Source organism: Hippocampus guttulatus, chromosome 6, assembly GCF_054856545.1.
Source record: "Hippocampus guttulatus isolate MCC_2025c chromosome 6, RoL_Hgut_1.0, whole genome shotgun sequence".
Lineage (NCBI taxonomy): Eukaryota > Metazoa > Chordata > Actinopteri > Syngnathiformes > Syngnathidae > Hippocampus > Hippocampus guttulatus.
The window spans coordinates 3,042,745-3,058,227 of record NC_141266.1 but is presented as its reverse complement, the minus strand read 5'-3'; the positions used below and the strand labels follow the sequence as shown (position 1 = coordinate 3,058,227).

The 15,483-nt window shown below is 45.0% G+C and overlaps 2 long non-coding RNA genes across 2 annotated transcripts; one reads left to right on the top strand and one right to left on the bottom strand.

Annotated features, from left to right (window-relative positions):
* Positions 1-69: 69 nt before the first annotated feature.
* Positions 70-4,262, top strand: LOC147203313 (uncharacterized). The gene is made up of 3 exons (XR_015101162.1): positions 70-802; positions 2,310-2,387; positions 3,009-4,262. It is a non-coding gene; the product is annotated as an uncharacterized LOC147203313 (long non-coding RNA).
* Positions 4,263-13,815: 9,553 nt separating this feature from the next.
* LOC147203312 (uncharacterized) lies at positions 13,816-15,377 on the bottom strand. The gene is made up of 2 exons (XR_015101237.1): positions 15,192-15,377; positions 13,816-14,922 (listed from the first exon to the last, which is right to left on the bottom strand). It is a non-coding gene; the product is annotated as an uncharacterized LOC147203312 (long non-coding RNA).
* Between the last annotated feature and the right edge of the window lie 106 nt (positions 15,378-15,483).

Here is a 15,483-nt window from a genome sequence, read left to right as displayed (position 1 = left end):
CCAGAGATTACAATAAAATTGACACTATGCACGACAGTTCATGACGTATTTCCGACAATTTAACTATTGCAACAGCGAATCGACGAAGGTGGTCTTGTCCGGATTTCACCTTGTTTCTACTTGCTCGGTTCCCCGGCGAGTCACACTAAGTTGCGCTCACCCCGCCATCCTTGCGAGGCACCGGGCGATGAGGCGATGTCGGCCTTTCCGTCACGAGGCTTCGTGGCAACATCCTCAGCCTGCAGTTAGAAATATATGCTGGTCATGTTTATTGTTCTATTATTGGTATGTATTTTGTTTTCATAAATTCTAATTTGTTGCATCCGTACCGTCGAACGTGACAATAAAGGCTTTGTATTCTATTTTGTGGCCTCTAAACAAAGTTGGCTTGAGCATGTCAAAATAAGATCTGCAAGTCTATGTTCACACAACCTGCGTGTACTGTAAATCTGAAAATGGCTCATTAAATGAAATACGGTGCTTTGATCACTTCACTCACCTTGGATAACTGGAGCAAATAAGGTAACACGTCATTTGTGGTCACTTGACGTCACTGCATCAGATCGTGAGTATATTTTAAAGACTTTGACGCTGTCACTATGCGTTGGACGAGCGACCCGAAATTACCACGCCTCGGAGCCCAAATCCATAAGTCGTACGTGTATCGAGTATCGAGTCCATTCACTGCCTGTTCTGATGTTCTGCTTTATTTGTGATGCTGTTTGCCATCGAGGGGCGTGCTCTAGTGAGTGACATCAGGAGCAAGAGTCAGCGGGTTGGCTGGATACCACGGATTCAGCGCGTGAGTAAATGTGGGCGAATTTATACTTGCATACCTGTCAACTCATACGGTTTAGCCATAGTTCATACGGATTTTGTGGTGAATCTTACGTATATGGCCGTATCGCACAAATCATACGGATTCTGAAAATTTCCGGGTTTTTTTCCCCCCCTAACAGGTAGTTCCGTTTGCTTTTGTCCAGAATGGTGCTAGTCTACTCGAATGCTTTCATTTCCGGTAACTTTCCAGTAAATCACGTGTATTATGGAGATCTACAATAAATATAATTGAAAATTTCGTTGGTTTTTTTTCTGCCGTTATTTTGACATATAAAATGCTTTGGTATGTTATAAGGATTTTTTGCTCTTTATAAGGATTTTTTTGGTAGTTTATACAGGTTGGTGCTCCGAAAAGTTGACAGGTATGTACTTGTACGATGGAAATGTAATACATTTGTAGTTGAAAAAAACCTTGTAGGTTTACAAAATACTTTTGTTTTTGTGACAGAAAAAGAGAGAGACAGACAGACAGACAGACAGACTGACAGAAAGAAATATTTTGTCTGGTTTTTTTGTTAGGTTTTTTTTTCAAAAAATAATAAAATCTACAAACAAAATCATTTTCTTTTGTGTAGTCGTTATACTACAGAAGATACAGAAGTTAACCTGTGTGAAAGCATAGGTACAGTTAAAAGTAATGCCAAGCTTGGAAGAAATGCAACCATCAGATGTATGAAATATACAAACTAGATGTCTATTGCACTCATCCAAAATGACCAAGCAGGACATCAGATGTTGCCTCAGCACGACCCAAATTGCAAAACCGGTCAACAGAAAATAGGATTTGTCTCTTAGGCTACAGTATCTTGCACAGTAAGAGGCTGCCAACTGAGCATGTAATCATTCACCAGCAGCAGGGGCCTGTGTCACAGCATAGGGATTTCCGCAACGTAACTGGCACAACTCAGCCATCAAAATAATCTGACATGGTATTTGTATTCATTTGGATTTGGAATCTATTTGTTGCAATGGCACACTGCGTAACTGAATGTGGAACAAGGACCAAGGTCATGCCATAGAAATATAATCAATAGCAGTTAAAAGTAAAGACAGCTTGTCTACTGTGACTTTTCATGAAAGTACCGGTAATTCCTTTCTCATTTGTGATCCAACATCAATCCATGCTTTTTGTGAGAGCATCAAAGAATTAATTGGGCTCCAAAAGTCAAACAAGAGTTTAAAGCTATGACACTAAATGACAAAGTTAGTGTGTATCCATGTAATGCAGCATCCATAAGGGGCATATCACCTATTTTATTGTGATATAAAATGCTGCACAATATCAGGGGAGGTTACACAGCTTTAGTATTATCACCATCTGTTAAACAAGATCATTTCATCCCGAGGGGCCATTTCTGTGTGCTGAAATGAAATGACGTTTCACCACTAGATGAGGACGTACAAATGAAACGATGACCAAGTAACTTAATATTGTGATTTAATTTGGCTCCACTGTGTGTACCTTCCAGAATTGAACAGTGGTGGGAGATCATCGAATTGATGATGAATGTAATTGTGCTTCATCCCCATGGAATGAATTGTTTCAGGTGACATAATCGAGCAAATATGAATGCATTCCATCACAGTTCCACAGGGAGTCTCTGCAAAGTAACAACTAGAATCAAGAGTTGAGGATTTTTTTAAATTCTGAACGTGCCTTAGCAGGTATCAGCAAACAGTCTGAGAACGCTTTTTTATTTTTTATATATAGTTATATGGTAATATAGAATCATTTCATTGCATTAGCTCTCTTTATTCACTATGAAGGAAGTAAGGGCTGATTGTCTATAGCAGGGGTCCATCCATCCATCCATCCATTTTCCGATCCACTTTATTCTCGCAAGGATCGCAGGGCGTGCTGGAGCCTATCCCAGCTGTCTTCGGGCAGTAGCCGGGGGACACCCTGAACCGGTTGCCAGCCAATCGCAGGGCATATAGCAGGGGTTGGCAACCCAAAATGTTGTAAGAGCCAAATTGGACAAAAAACAAACAACAAAAAAAAAGAATATGTTTGGAGTTTAAAAAATTAAAAGCCTTATACAAGCCTTATAATGAAAGGAAACACATGCTGTAGTTATCTATATTAGCTATATTAGCCTAATATCAAAATGACTAGGTTGGCAACATATACACAATGATTCATGATTAAATGTTTTTTTTCCCTGCAGTGCATCTGCAGAGCAGGGGTGCCCAACCTTTTTTGACCGAAGATCAACTTTCCGATCAACCAAACTCCTGTGATCGAGCTATTGCTGCACACGCACGCAAGTACACACACATGCCATTATGAGCAACAGCCATAATGGCCCCGAAGATGTGCGAAACAGAAAAATAAAGTAGACGCAAGAGTTTGTGGGTTTGTGGAAAGGAAATCACTGCCTACCTTAGTTGAGACCTGACGCGAAGGCATGGGACACACTTTTTGTTTACGATCGTAGCTCTCATGTAACGTTTTAAAATGCAGTGTTGTGTCCAAGGACCGGCAACCCGAGGCCAAGGCCAAGGCCAAGGGCTTGACTCGACTCCGAGGCCAAGGCCAAGGCCAAGGACTTGGAAAATTTTCCGAGGCCAAGGACCAAGGACTTGCCTCCGAGGCCAAGGCCAAGGACCAAGGACTGATTTTGAAACTGAGGCCTCGCCGAGGACATGTATAAAACAATGCTATCATACCACTTGGCAGGTCTTCATGATTTGCAACACCCCTCCATCATAACCCTTTTGCACTCCCTAACGCTTGAATGAAATGTTTTTATTCAAAGAGTAGAACAGTCAGGGTACGTGTTATTTATACTGAGAAAAAAAAATCATATGGTATACATTTATGAATTAATGTTTTAGTGCAGTAGTTTCTTAATATGAAGTAAATCAACACTCAACAGGCATGACGTGGCACGGAAGACAAGTTGAGAAATGACTTTGCATAGAAGTCAATCACTGACTGCAGAAAAAGCGGTAATCTCTCAGTGATAATTTTACAGTTTACCGTGGGACTCGCTGATCAGAAAAGTACGAGTGCCATTATGGATTGAGAGAGTCCCAAATTTCGAATTCTGAAAGGGTCTACTTATTCAATTGCATATGATAATAACACAAACAACAACATATACATACAATGATAAACAAATGCTGCAAAAATTTAAATAATTCAGGAGCAGGCCTGAGGATTTCGGAAATTCATGGTAACCGTTTTTCGGTTCCGTCTGATTACCCAATGGGAAACCACGATAACAAATGTTGGGTTCCGTAAACGTTCATCATGGGAACCCATTTTTCTATTTTGACTGATATTGATAATCAAGAATTCCGAAACTCAAAAGTAGAATGTTTCAAGGGTCAATGTTTGAAAACGATGCATTAACAATGAACATTACATCAGCAGCTGTGTACTCCAGGTTTATTCCAAAAAATAAATGGATCAAAAACTGGTGTACTCATGTATTTTTTCCAATCTCACACTGCAAATATTAATTGACTGGTAATCATTAATACAGGTAAGTATTGATGTGGCTTGACATCCTCTTCCCAAGACGATGCATGTGTAATCTACGATCAATTTGACGAAAGAATTTAACACACGTCATCATTAGTTCTACCAACAGTTAACATTAGCATTACTACACCTTGTGACGAATGTTTTATTCATAAAGTTACCATGCTTACAACCAGTAAATTATAGAATAAACAATACTGTTTCATAATATTTTTCATAGCGATTAACCTACAAATTAATGACCAATTTGCCTCGTAATCGTGCCTCGTCGTATCTTGCTCTCGCGTTCTGTGCATACGTCACAGGTGAGTTTAGTGATACGCCCTTTGGACGATTCATACAAAAACATCAGACAAGCATTCCCATTTCTTAAATATCGTAATTAGTAGACCTTGGTGAGTTTTTTTCGCCGCCATCTCAGACTTTCATCCACGCGATTCCTCAGTTTGCGGACTAAAATAACAACCCGCATGCGCACAAACGTCATCTGTTGTGTTCCCCCCCCCCCCCCCCCCCAACACTGAAAACAAAACAAAAGTAAATTAGAAGAAAGACACTCACACACCACACCACACCGCAAACACACATACTGGCACAGTGAAATCGCGTGGATCACACAGTCAACTCAAGTGCGGTGACTTTTATAATTAAACAAATTTTCGGTACCGTGAAAATGACGCCACGGAAACGACACGCTACCGGTAACGATTGTTACTGTGAAATCCTCAGGCTTGCCGTAGTTTTTTTGTTTGTTTGTTTGTTTTGACAGAAATTTTCATGCGTCCCAAAAAACGCACATTGTTTGGAACTGTGCGTCCCGTGGGAAAATTATGCGTCCAGGACGCGGGACGCAGAGGTAACGAGATGGCTGAATCTCTAACCATTCTCTGAGTACTACTATTATTACCACTACCACTAATACTACATTAATTAATACCTTCAACTTCACAATAATAATGGATAATTAAATCAACCATGATTTTAAACTATGTATTATCAATATTCATTATTCCAAACATGAGAAGGCATTCAGAAAACATAACTGGAATCGAGCAAAAGGACTCCAAATCCCAACGGCCAAACCCAGAAGTGAACTGCCGACATTATTGACTCCAGCTGTAACGCAAATTACTTGGTTCAAACAAACATTCTAGTGCGACCGCACAAACGTGACGACTGTGCAAAAATAACTAAATAAAAGACACCACTGTTACAGAAAGGCTTTACACGCTATTTAAACTGCCGATCGCTAACGCAACAAACCGTGATTGAAACTAACTGTGATGCCGCTCTTTATACCTTGCGCTAACTGTTACCTGGCAGCGGCAGACCCGCCCCTCTTAAAGCGCCAAAGTTAATGCATCAATATGGGTTACCTTGGATGAAATTTAATAGATTCCTTCGTGTTTTTTGCGGTCCTTATACAAGGTGTTAGAGGCTCTAACCCCTCATTGTGTCCGAGGACCGGCAAGCCAAGGCCAAGGCCAAGGACTTGACTCCTGAGGCCAAGGACCAAGGACTTGACACCGAGGCCTTGGACAATGGACCGCACCTCGGTCCTCGAGGCCAAGGACCGGCTCGAGGAACACATCTCGTTAAAATGCCTCTCTCGCCCCTCCAGATTCCCATTCTTTGCCAGTACCCTTGGTGAATTGTACATAAAACGCTGTATTTTTTGTTTTTTTTACAACAGGCACATGACTGATATCCCGCCCTGCTAATAGAAACGTGTGTCGCAGGCTACGATGCAAATCCTCATTGACAGAAATGTTGAAATGTAATATTTATTCTACACATTTTTACAGCACGCCTCCGTGAGCCGTCACCTTACCGTGGTGGAGGGGTTTGTGTGTCCCAATGATCCTAGGAGCTAAGTTGCCTGGGGCTTTATGCCCCTGGCAGGGTCACCAATAGTAAACAGGTCCTCGGTGAGGGACCAGACAAAGCACGGCTCACAAACCCCTTATGAAGAACAAAATAAATGGAACCCAGTTTCCCTTGCCCGGACGTGGGTGATAGAGAAATCTACGAACAAAATTGTATCATGTTTAAAGTTTCGGTTAATTTGGGCATGTCATCGGATTTGCTCAGCGCAGAGGTGTCGGCCGTTTGGGCGGAGGGCCTTTTCTTGAGTAATCACGTCAAAGCAAGGGGGGCGAAGGCTAAATTCAATCACAGAGTGGGAATAAACAAATTGGGAACAAAGAGTTGTTGAATACCAAAAGACAGTTTGGGAACAGCTGTCGCGCCCAGGTGGACATTAGTCATCAGCAAAGTCTGTGACTTGTGTATTCGGGTAAATCAGATCATTGCTGGGGGGCCGGACCGGGGGGCGCGGGGTGCAAATCTTGGGGGCAGTGTCTTTCTTGTATTTTGCAATAAAAGTTCGAACCGGCGGAGAGGGAGGCGAGTGTGATCGCGGAGCAACTAACCGTCGTTCGCTCTCAGTGATCCGCTTCCGCCGATACTGAAGACAATTTTCCTGTGTGCCGAGTCATTTCTTTAACTTTGTCCGAGAAAATCTCTGACAGTGGGTCACTGGGGCCCCCCTCTGGAGCCAGGCCTGGGGGTGGGGCTCGTTGGCGAGCGCCTGGTGGCCGGGCCTGCACCCATGGGGCCCGGCCGGGCTCAGCCCGAAGAGGCAACGTGGGTCCTGCTTCTCATGGGCTCACCACCCATGGGAGGGGCCAAGGGGGTCAGGTGCAGTGTGAGCTGGGCGGCAGCCAAAGGCCCTGGTGGTCCAATCCTCTGCTGCAGAAGCTAGCTCTAGGGACATGGAATGTCACCTCTCTTGCAGGGAAGGAGCCCGAGCTGGTGTGTGAAGTAGAAAAGTTCAGACTAGATATAGTCGGACTTACCTCCACACATAGCCTGGGTTCTGGTACCAGTTCTCTCGAGAGGGGTTGGACTCTCTTCCACTCTGGAGTTGCTCACGGTGAGAGGCGCAGAGCAGGTGTGGGCATACTCATTGCCCCCCGTCTCAGTGCCTGTACATTGGGGTTCACACCGCCAGATGAGAGGGTCCCCCCGCCTTAGGGTGGGGGGACGGGTCCTGACTGTTGTTTGTGCGTACGCACCCAACAGCAGTTCAGCGTACCCACCCTTTTTGGAGTCTTTGGAGGGTGTGCTGGAGAGTACTCCTGCTGGGGACTCCCTTGTTCTGCTGGGGGACTTCAATGCTCACGTGCGCAACGACAGTGAGACCTGGAGAGGCGTGATTGGGAGGAACGGCCCCCCCAATCAGAACTCGAGTGGGGTTTCGTTATTGGACTTCTGTGTTCGTCACAGATTGTCCATAACGAACACCTTGTTCAAACATATGTGCACTTGGCACCAGGACACTCTTGGCTGCAGTTCAATGATTGACTTTGTGGTTGTATCATCGGATTTGTGGCCGCATGTTTTGGACACTCGGGTGAAGAGAGGGGCGGAGCTGTCAACTGATCACCACCTGGTGGTGAGTCGGCTCAGATGGTGGGGGAAGATGCCGGTCCGACCTGGCAGACCCAAATGTATTGTGAGGGTTTGTTGGGAGCATCTGGCGGAATCCCCTGTCAGAAGGAGTTTCAACTCCCACCTCCGACAGAACTTTTCCCATGTCGCGGGGGAGGCTGGGGACATTGAGTCTGACTGGACCATGTTCCATGCCTCTATTGTTGAGGCGGCCAATCTGAGTTGTGGCCGTAAGGTGGTTGGTGCCTGTCGTGGCGGCAACCCCCGTACTCGCTGGTGGACACCAGCAGTAAGGGATGCCGTCAAGCTGAAGAAGGAGTCCTATTGGGCCTTTATGGTCTGTGGGACTCTAGAGGCAGCTGACGGGTATCGACTGGCCAAGCGGAATGCAGCTTCGGTTGTCGCCGAGGCAAAAACTCAGGTGTGGGAAGAGTTCGGTGAGGCCATGGAAGCTGACTTCCGGACGGCTTCGAGGAAATTCTGGTCCACCATCCGACGTCTCAGGAGGGGGAAACAGTGCATCACTAACACTGTGTACAGTGGGGATGGGGCGCTGTTGACCTCGACTCGGGACGTTGTGAGCCGGTGGGCGGAGTACTTCAAAGACCTCCTCAACTCCACCAGCACGCATTCCTTGGAGGAAGCAGAGTCTGGGGACTCTGAGGTGGGCTCTCCTATCTCTGTGGTCGAAGTCACCGATGGCAAGGCCCCAGGGGGTGGATGCGATCCGCCCGGAGTTCCTCAAGGCTCTGGATGTTGTGGGGCTGTCCTGGTTGACACGCCTCTGCAACATCGCGTGGTCAGCGGGGAGAGTGCCTCTGGATTGGCAGACCGGGGTGGTGGTCCCTCTTTTTAAAAAGGGGGACCGGAGGGTGTGTTCCAACTACAGAGGGATCACACTCCTCAGCCTCCCTGGTAAGGTCTATTCGGGGGTGCTCGATAGGAGGGTCCGTCAGGAAGTCGAGCCTCAGATTGAGGAGGAGCAGTGTGGTTTTTGTCCCGGCCGTGGAACAGTGGACCAGCTCGACACCCTTAGCAGGGTCCTTGAGGGTATGTGGGAATTCGCCCAACCAGTCTACATGTGTTTTGTGGACTTGGAGAAGGCATTTGACCGTGTCCCTCGGGGAGTTCTGTGGGGGGTACTTCGGGAGTATGGGGTACCAAACCCCCGGTACTATACCACCGATGTCAGAGTTTGGTTCGCATTGCCGGCAGTAAGTCGGAATCGTTTCCAGTGAGGGTAGGACTTCGCCAAGGCTGCCCTTTGTCGCCGATTCTGTTCATAACCTTTATGGACAGAATTTCTAGGCGCAGCCGAAGCGTTGAGGGGGGCCTGAGTCTTGCATCTCTGTTTTTTGCAGATGATGTGGTACTGTTGGCTCCTTCAAGCAGGGCTCTCCAACTCTCACTGGAGCGTTTCACAGCCGAGTGTGAAGAGGTTGGGATGGAAATCAGCTCCTCCAAATCTGAAACCATGGTCCTCAGTCGGAAAAGGGTGGAGTGCCCCCTCTGGGTCAGGGAGGAGATCTTGCCCCAAGTGGAGGAGTTTAAGTATTTTGGGGTCTTGTTCACGAGTGAGGGCAGGAGGGAGCGAGAGATCGACAGGCGGATCGGTGCAGCGTCTGCTGTGATGCGGACGTTGTATCAGTCGGTCGTGGTAAAGAAGGAGCTGAGCCAAAGGGCGAAGCTCTCAATTTACCGGTCAATCTACGTTCCAACCCTCATCTATGGTCACGAGCTATGGGTCGTGACCGAACGAACGAGATCACGGATACAAGCGGCCGAAATGAGTTTTCTCCGCAGGGTGTCCGGGCTTTCCCTTAGAGATAAGGTGAGAAGCTCGGTCATCCGTGAGGGGCTTAGAGTCGAGCCGCTTCTCCTCCACATCGAGAGGAGCCAGATGAGGTGGCTTGGGCATCTGATTCGGATGCCTCCTGAACGCCTCCCTGGTGAGGTGTTCCGGGCATGTCCCCCCGGGAGGAGACCCAGAGGACGACCCAGGACACACTGGAGAGACTATGTCACTCAACTGGCCTGGGAACGCCTCGGGATCCCCCGGGGAGAGCTGGAAGAAGTAACTAGGGAGAGGGAAGTCTGGGCTTCCCTACTAAAGCCGCTGCCCCCGCGACCCGGCCCCGGATAAGGGGTAGATGATGGATGGATGGATGGATTTTTACAGCATTGGAAAACGTTAAGAATGTTTGTGTCATATTTGTCCTCCGACAGAAACCATATTAAAACAAAAAATATATTTCCCAAACATTTTTGAAAAAGCTCCAGGGAACCACTATGGCGGAGCTAAAGAGCCGCATGTGGCTCTAGAGTCACGGGTCGCCGACCCCTGGTCTACAGTATGAGCTTGGTCTGTTTATTTCAACTTCAAAGTGCATTGGAAACAAAAGATTGGAGTATTGTCAAAGTTTTATGATTTCCCTGGAGTTGTAATCAGCTCCGGGAAAAGAGCAGGAGAGGAAGTCTATTGCATCTTAAGTTGACCATCTGGGCCAGAGAGACACAAGTGAATGACCCTGCCTCATCTGCAGGCTTTGGGGTGAATCAAAAGATGTAAGTGTTTTAAGTGTACACATGCATATGTAGGCGGCCCGGTGGTTGAGTGGTTAGCGCGTCGACCTCACAGTGCAGAGTTGTCGGGTTTGATTCCAGCTCCAGCATTCCTGTGTGGAGTTTACAATGTTCTCCCGTGCCTGCGTGGGTTTTCTCCGGATACCCCATTTTCCAAAAACATGTGATCCTCACTTCCAATTTTTGCCAGCCAGAGCAGACTAATTGCAGATTGATAATCATTTGCAAGTCGCTGAAGTAGTTCATGACCATGGTCTTGACGTTAGCAGGGATGAAGGAGCAAAGCCCAAAAAAGGTAAATTAGAAAATAAAACCAGACTCATAAGCGTTCGCCAGATTGAGCCGTACCACATGCAAGTCCTTCTTCTCCCTCTTTGCATTCTGGATCTGCTCCTAAATAATTGAGGCATGTTCAACACAGCCTGGGAAACGGGTGATTCCAGCTTTTTGGCATTTGGTGTCAATTTAACTGTCATCCATCAGGTAGGTTGTCAGCCAAAACCTACCATCGCAGAAAATAAAATCTTCCCTTCTATGTTTCGCAGAGCTCTTAAATCAGAGGGGAAAGAAAACTGTCTGATAAATATAGTAGTTATGTGAAAGTAAAATAGGATACTAAATAGTCTGATATTAATTGCGGTTAAGTGAATATTCCGTCTGTTAGCATAAGGATAGCGTTATTTGTTTTTAGCCCAGTATGTGAATATAATCGTCGACAGCTGATCCTGAACTGGTTCCGGTTTGCCATGACTCCTCCTTACAGCCTTGAGAACAGCAGCAGAGTGACTCCAGCCACTATACACACTTTGAACAAACTATGACTTCTGTTGTGCCTACGGGTAGAAGCACAATTTCCTCACAGGAACATGGCCATAAATGTGGTGAGGATCATCTGTGATTAATTGTCAAGGGTGACTTGCAAGGAGCTCTGGAAGGACAATAGCCCAAGAAGAGGCAAATAAACTGACATGTTTCATCTGAGGGCAGCACGGTGGGTGACTGGTGCAGAGGTCGTGGGTTCAATTCCAGCTCTGTGGATTTTGCATGGTCTCCCTGGGCCTACGTGGGTTTTCTCCGGGTACTCAGTTTTTCTCCCACATTCCAAAGACATGCATGGCAGGTTGATTGAACGCTCAAAACTGCCCCTAGGTGTGATTGTGAGCGTGAATGGTTGTTCGTCTATGTGCGCTCTGCGATGGCAACCGGTTCAGGGTGTCACCCGCATACTGCCCGAAGACAGCTGGGATGGGTTCCAGCACACCAGTGACCCTTGTGAGGATAAGCACATCAGAAAATTTGAGACATTTGAGAATCACTGTTGAAAACATGCATCCACACAAATACCGGAGAAGATGTTGACGACCAAAATGCAAATCCTCCTTTCTGACAGAGGTGTCAAATCCAGGTCCAGAAAGTAAACCCTGCAGTTTTGTCTTTAGCCACAGGTGCTTCTACTCGAGCTTGTTCGCCTGCTTAATTTGGGATTTAAAAAGTGAGTGTGATTTAATATTCAGAAAATTTTAACTTATTCCACAATTGGTGCCTTTTGCAGTGTTTTTAATGTTGTCCTCCCATACATTGGCTTAAAATGATTAACTTGATGAAATCTTTTAATTTGAACGTTTTGTTGAATATTTTCTGTTGTTTCATGATGACTAAAACATGCATGGCAGGCTGATTGAACACTCAAAATTGTCCCTAGGTGTGAGTGTGAGCGTGGATGTTTGTTTGTCTCTGTGTGCCCTGCGATTGGCTGGCAACCGGTTCAGGGTGTCCCCCGCCCTACTGCCCAAAGACGGCTGGGATAGGCTCCAGCACGCCCCGCGACCCTTCTGAGGATTAAGCGGTTCAGAAAATGGATGGATAGATAATTTCAGACTTGTGCAATCATAATAGGGCGACTGGTTAGCTCGTCTGCCTCACAGTGCAGAGGTGCAGGGTTCAATTCTGGCTCCAGCCTTCCTGTGTGGGGGTTTTATGTTGTCCCGGTGCCTGCATGGGTTTTCTCTGCACACTCCGGTTTCCTTCCACGTTCCAAAAACACGCATGCCGTGGTACAGATCTGATTTACTCATTAAAAAGAAGACAACATTACCAACTGTCAACACTGAATATTGCATTGCTGCACAGAACTGAGTTTTTTTCATGAGGCACTTGGGCTTGTACGTCGTTCTTGGTGGCAGCGAGGAAACTACTGTGTTTAAGTCTTTTTTGCTGCATGGACGCAAACTTTTAAACATTTTAAAATCTGACAAGACCACAGCCAGTAATCTAGAGCACCATTGGTGAACAAAACTACGGAGCCCCTAACGGGACATGGAAGGAAAAAAAAAAACTTTGCGAGATCTCGCAAAGTATTCCAAAGTATTGCGAGATCTCGCAAAGAATGCGAGATCTCGCAGTCTTCCAAAGTATTGCGAGATCTCGCAAAGTCTTCCAAAGTATTGCGAGATCTCGCAATACTTTATTTATTTTTAATGCTTTGACGTGCTTCCGGGTCATCGTACGTGTAACCGAAAACAAAAATTATGGAGCGTGTTCAGCCGTTCGTGAGTTTAATAGAATTTTACTTTGAAATTGGCTTGAAATACAAAGACATTAAATCTGTTCTTGATGTTAAGTACGGTTTCCAAATAAGCGAAAGACATTTGAAGCGAGTGCTGAACCAAAGAGGACTATTCCGTCGGAAAACGTTCAATGACTTGGGAGTCCTGGTTGACTTCATTCGCAACCAATTGCAGCATTCCGGACAACTACACGGTTACAGGTGGATGTACAGTAAGTGCAGAGAATATGGACTTCTTGTCAGGAAAGAGGACGTTCGTCTGGTCCTGAAAGAGTTGGATCCGAGAGACTACTTCTCCAAAGGGCCAAATTTTATATGGCACACGGACTCCTATGACAAACTGAAACCATTTGGAATTTGTATCAATGGGGCTATCGATGGTTTTTCAAGGAAAATAATGTGGCTCAATGCCTACACAAGTAGTGACCCGAAGTTGATTGGAGGTTACTACATCGACGTTGTGCACCGTTTGGGGGGGTTGTCCTCGAATCGTTCGAGCTGATCTTGGGACTGAAAATGGTCACGTTAAAGGCCTCCAAAGATTGAGAGACAAAATAAGATCGAGGAAAAAAGGTGTACTGGGTGGATCTCCAAGTGTGCTCCAAAACCATGATGAGTGAATGGCAAGACTTAAAAATGTTTCTGCTGAAAAGACTCACAATTTTGAGATTGATGTATGTAAGAATTTGTCAATGTGAATAAAATTTGTTCCAAATCATTCTTAAGTTTTTTTTTAAACACAAGAAACCACCTGCTGACGAAAGTGAGGAGTGACAATTACGTAGTCATCATTTACAGGCAGGTGAAAATTCAATTGGGATGATGTACAATTATGCAGGAATACTCTTTAGCATCCATGTTGGTTAAGTATTTGTTGATAAAGTCAGCAACCAAGAAAGAATGTTTATTTCCACCAATAATGCTTTGACAAACAAACATTTTATATTGTAGATCAAATATGTTGTCCTTATACAGAAAGAAAAACAACAGATAAAAAATGCTTTTAATTATGATGGCTATATATTATTCGTCGTCAAAAGTGTTTCAATTATCCATTGAAGGTGAAGTGATAAAAGAAATGACAATGGTCAAATTCAGGCTTCAATAAATGTTACTTCTCACACCAGTTGAGGAGCCATAATATAGTTTGGCCCAAACACCAAGCAAAACCTAGATGGCTGTAATTTATATTTACATTTGAATATAAAATAATAGAATATAAATACCATTCTAATATGATTGGTGTTCGAAAGGAAAACTACTTTCACCAACAGTTACATGTCTCTGACCCCTGAAAACATAATCCTTCTAATTTACATAGGACAGAAGTGAACCAATCTCTTCGTCAACAGCTTCTTGTTTGCTTTCAAAACTTAGCTTGTGTGTGCACATTTTCAGCATGACGTCTCTGATCCACTGGTGAAAGGACACTTTGATCCTCTCCTCTTTCATCTATAACTGCTTCAGACAACAAAGTGGATGCAGAAAATTGGTGAAGATTGCACGACTGTCTGTGTCCTATGTGTTGTTATTTTGACTTCAAAATGGCGCCGCGAGAGTGGCTGCCTTTCCAGCAGCTCCTATATTTTGTTGTTCTACTTCTTCCTTTCATAACTTTGCTGCTGTGTGCTGGGAATTTCTCCATTGCGAGACTAATAAAGGTTTTCTTATCTTATCTTAAAGAGTAGTGGTGAGGGCCTCTCTGAGGTGCAAATACAAGTTCACGGCCTGAAATTGATCTTTTGGTGGCATTAGATCGGACTGGGCACACAATGCAAATACATCCGGATCACAAGGCATGGTCAAACGAAAGACACTGGCTTTTGCACAGTTGAACTTGTTCATTGTCAACTGGGGAGAGGAAGTCCCTTGTTCCATAAAGTTCAGGTAACGTCTACATCACGTTGGGCCGACCACTGGGGACATTCATGTTCTTTGAGGGCCTGATGAGATGGCTGTTCCAAACTAGGGCCGTGTCATCCAACTCATCCTGTTGAAAATAATATACAGACAGATTAAATAAGAGTTGCACAGTCATATCAGCTTTTATGAGCAAGAAATTTTAGCATGAAGCTGCTTTTTTTTGTCTCACTCCTCCCCTCTCATGTGTACCACATCTCACTACTCCCCACTTTTCCTTCACCCTGTGACAACGCACCATGATCTTCTTTCGCGTTCCTGTCCACTTTCCCATCAACTCACTCTCACATACAAAAATACACATTTAATTAATGAGTCTATCAGAATGTATGAACTCACCTGAATATGTCCCAAGCAACAAAATTGTAGGATGTTTTTGTCCAGAAATCCACCATCAAAGAAGCCATTGTCTCTGAGGTCTGTGAAGAGGGATAAAACTTTTTCAAAGTAAAATTCTATTAAACTCACGAACTGTTGAACACGCTCCATAATTGTTGTTTTTGGTTACACGTACGATGACCCGGAAGCACGTCACGAGCATTAAAAATAAATAAATTAAGATTGCGAGATCTCGCAATACTTTGGAATACTTTGCGAGATCTCGCATTACTTTGCGAGATCTCGCAATACT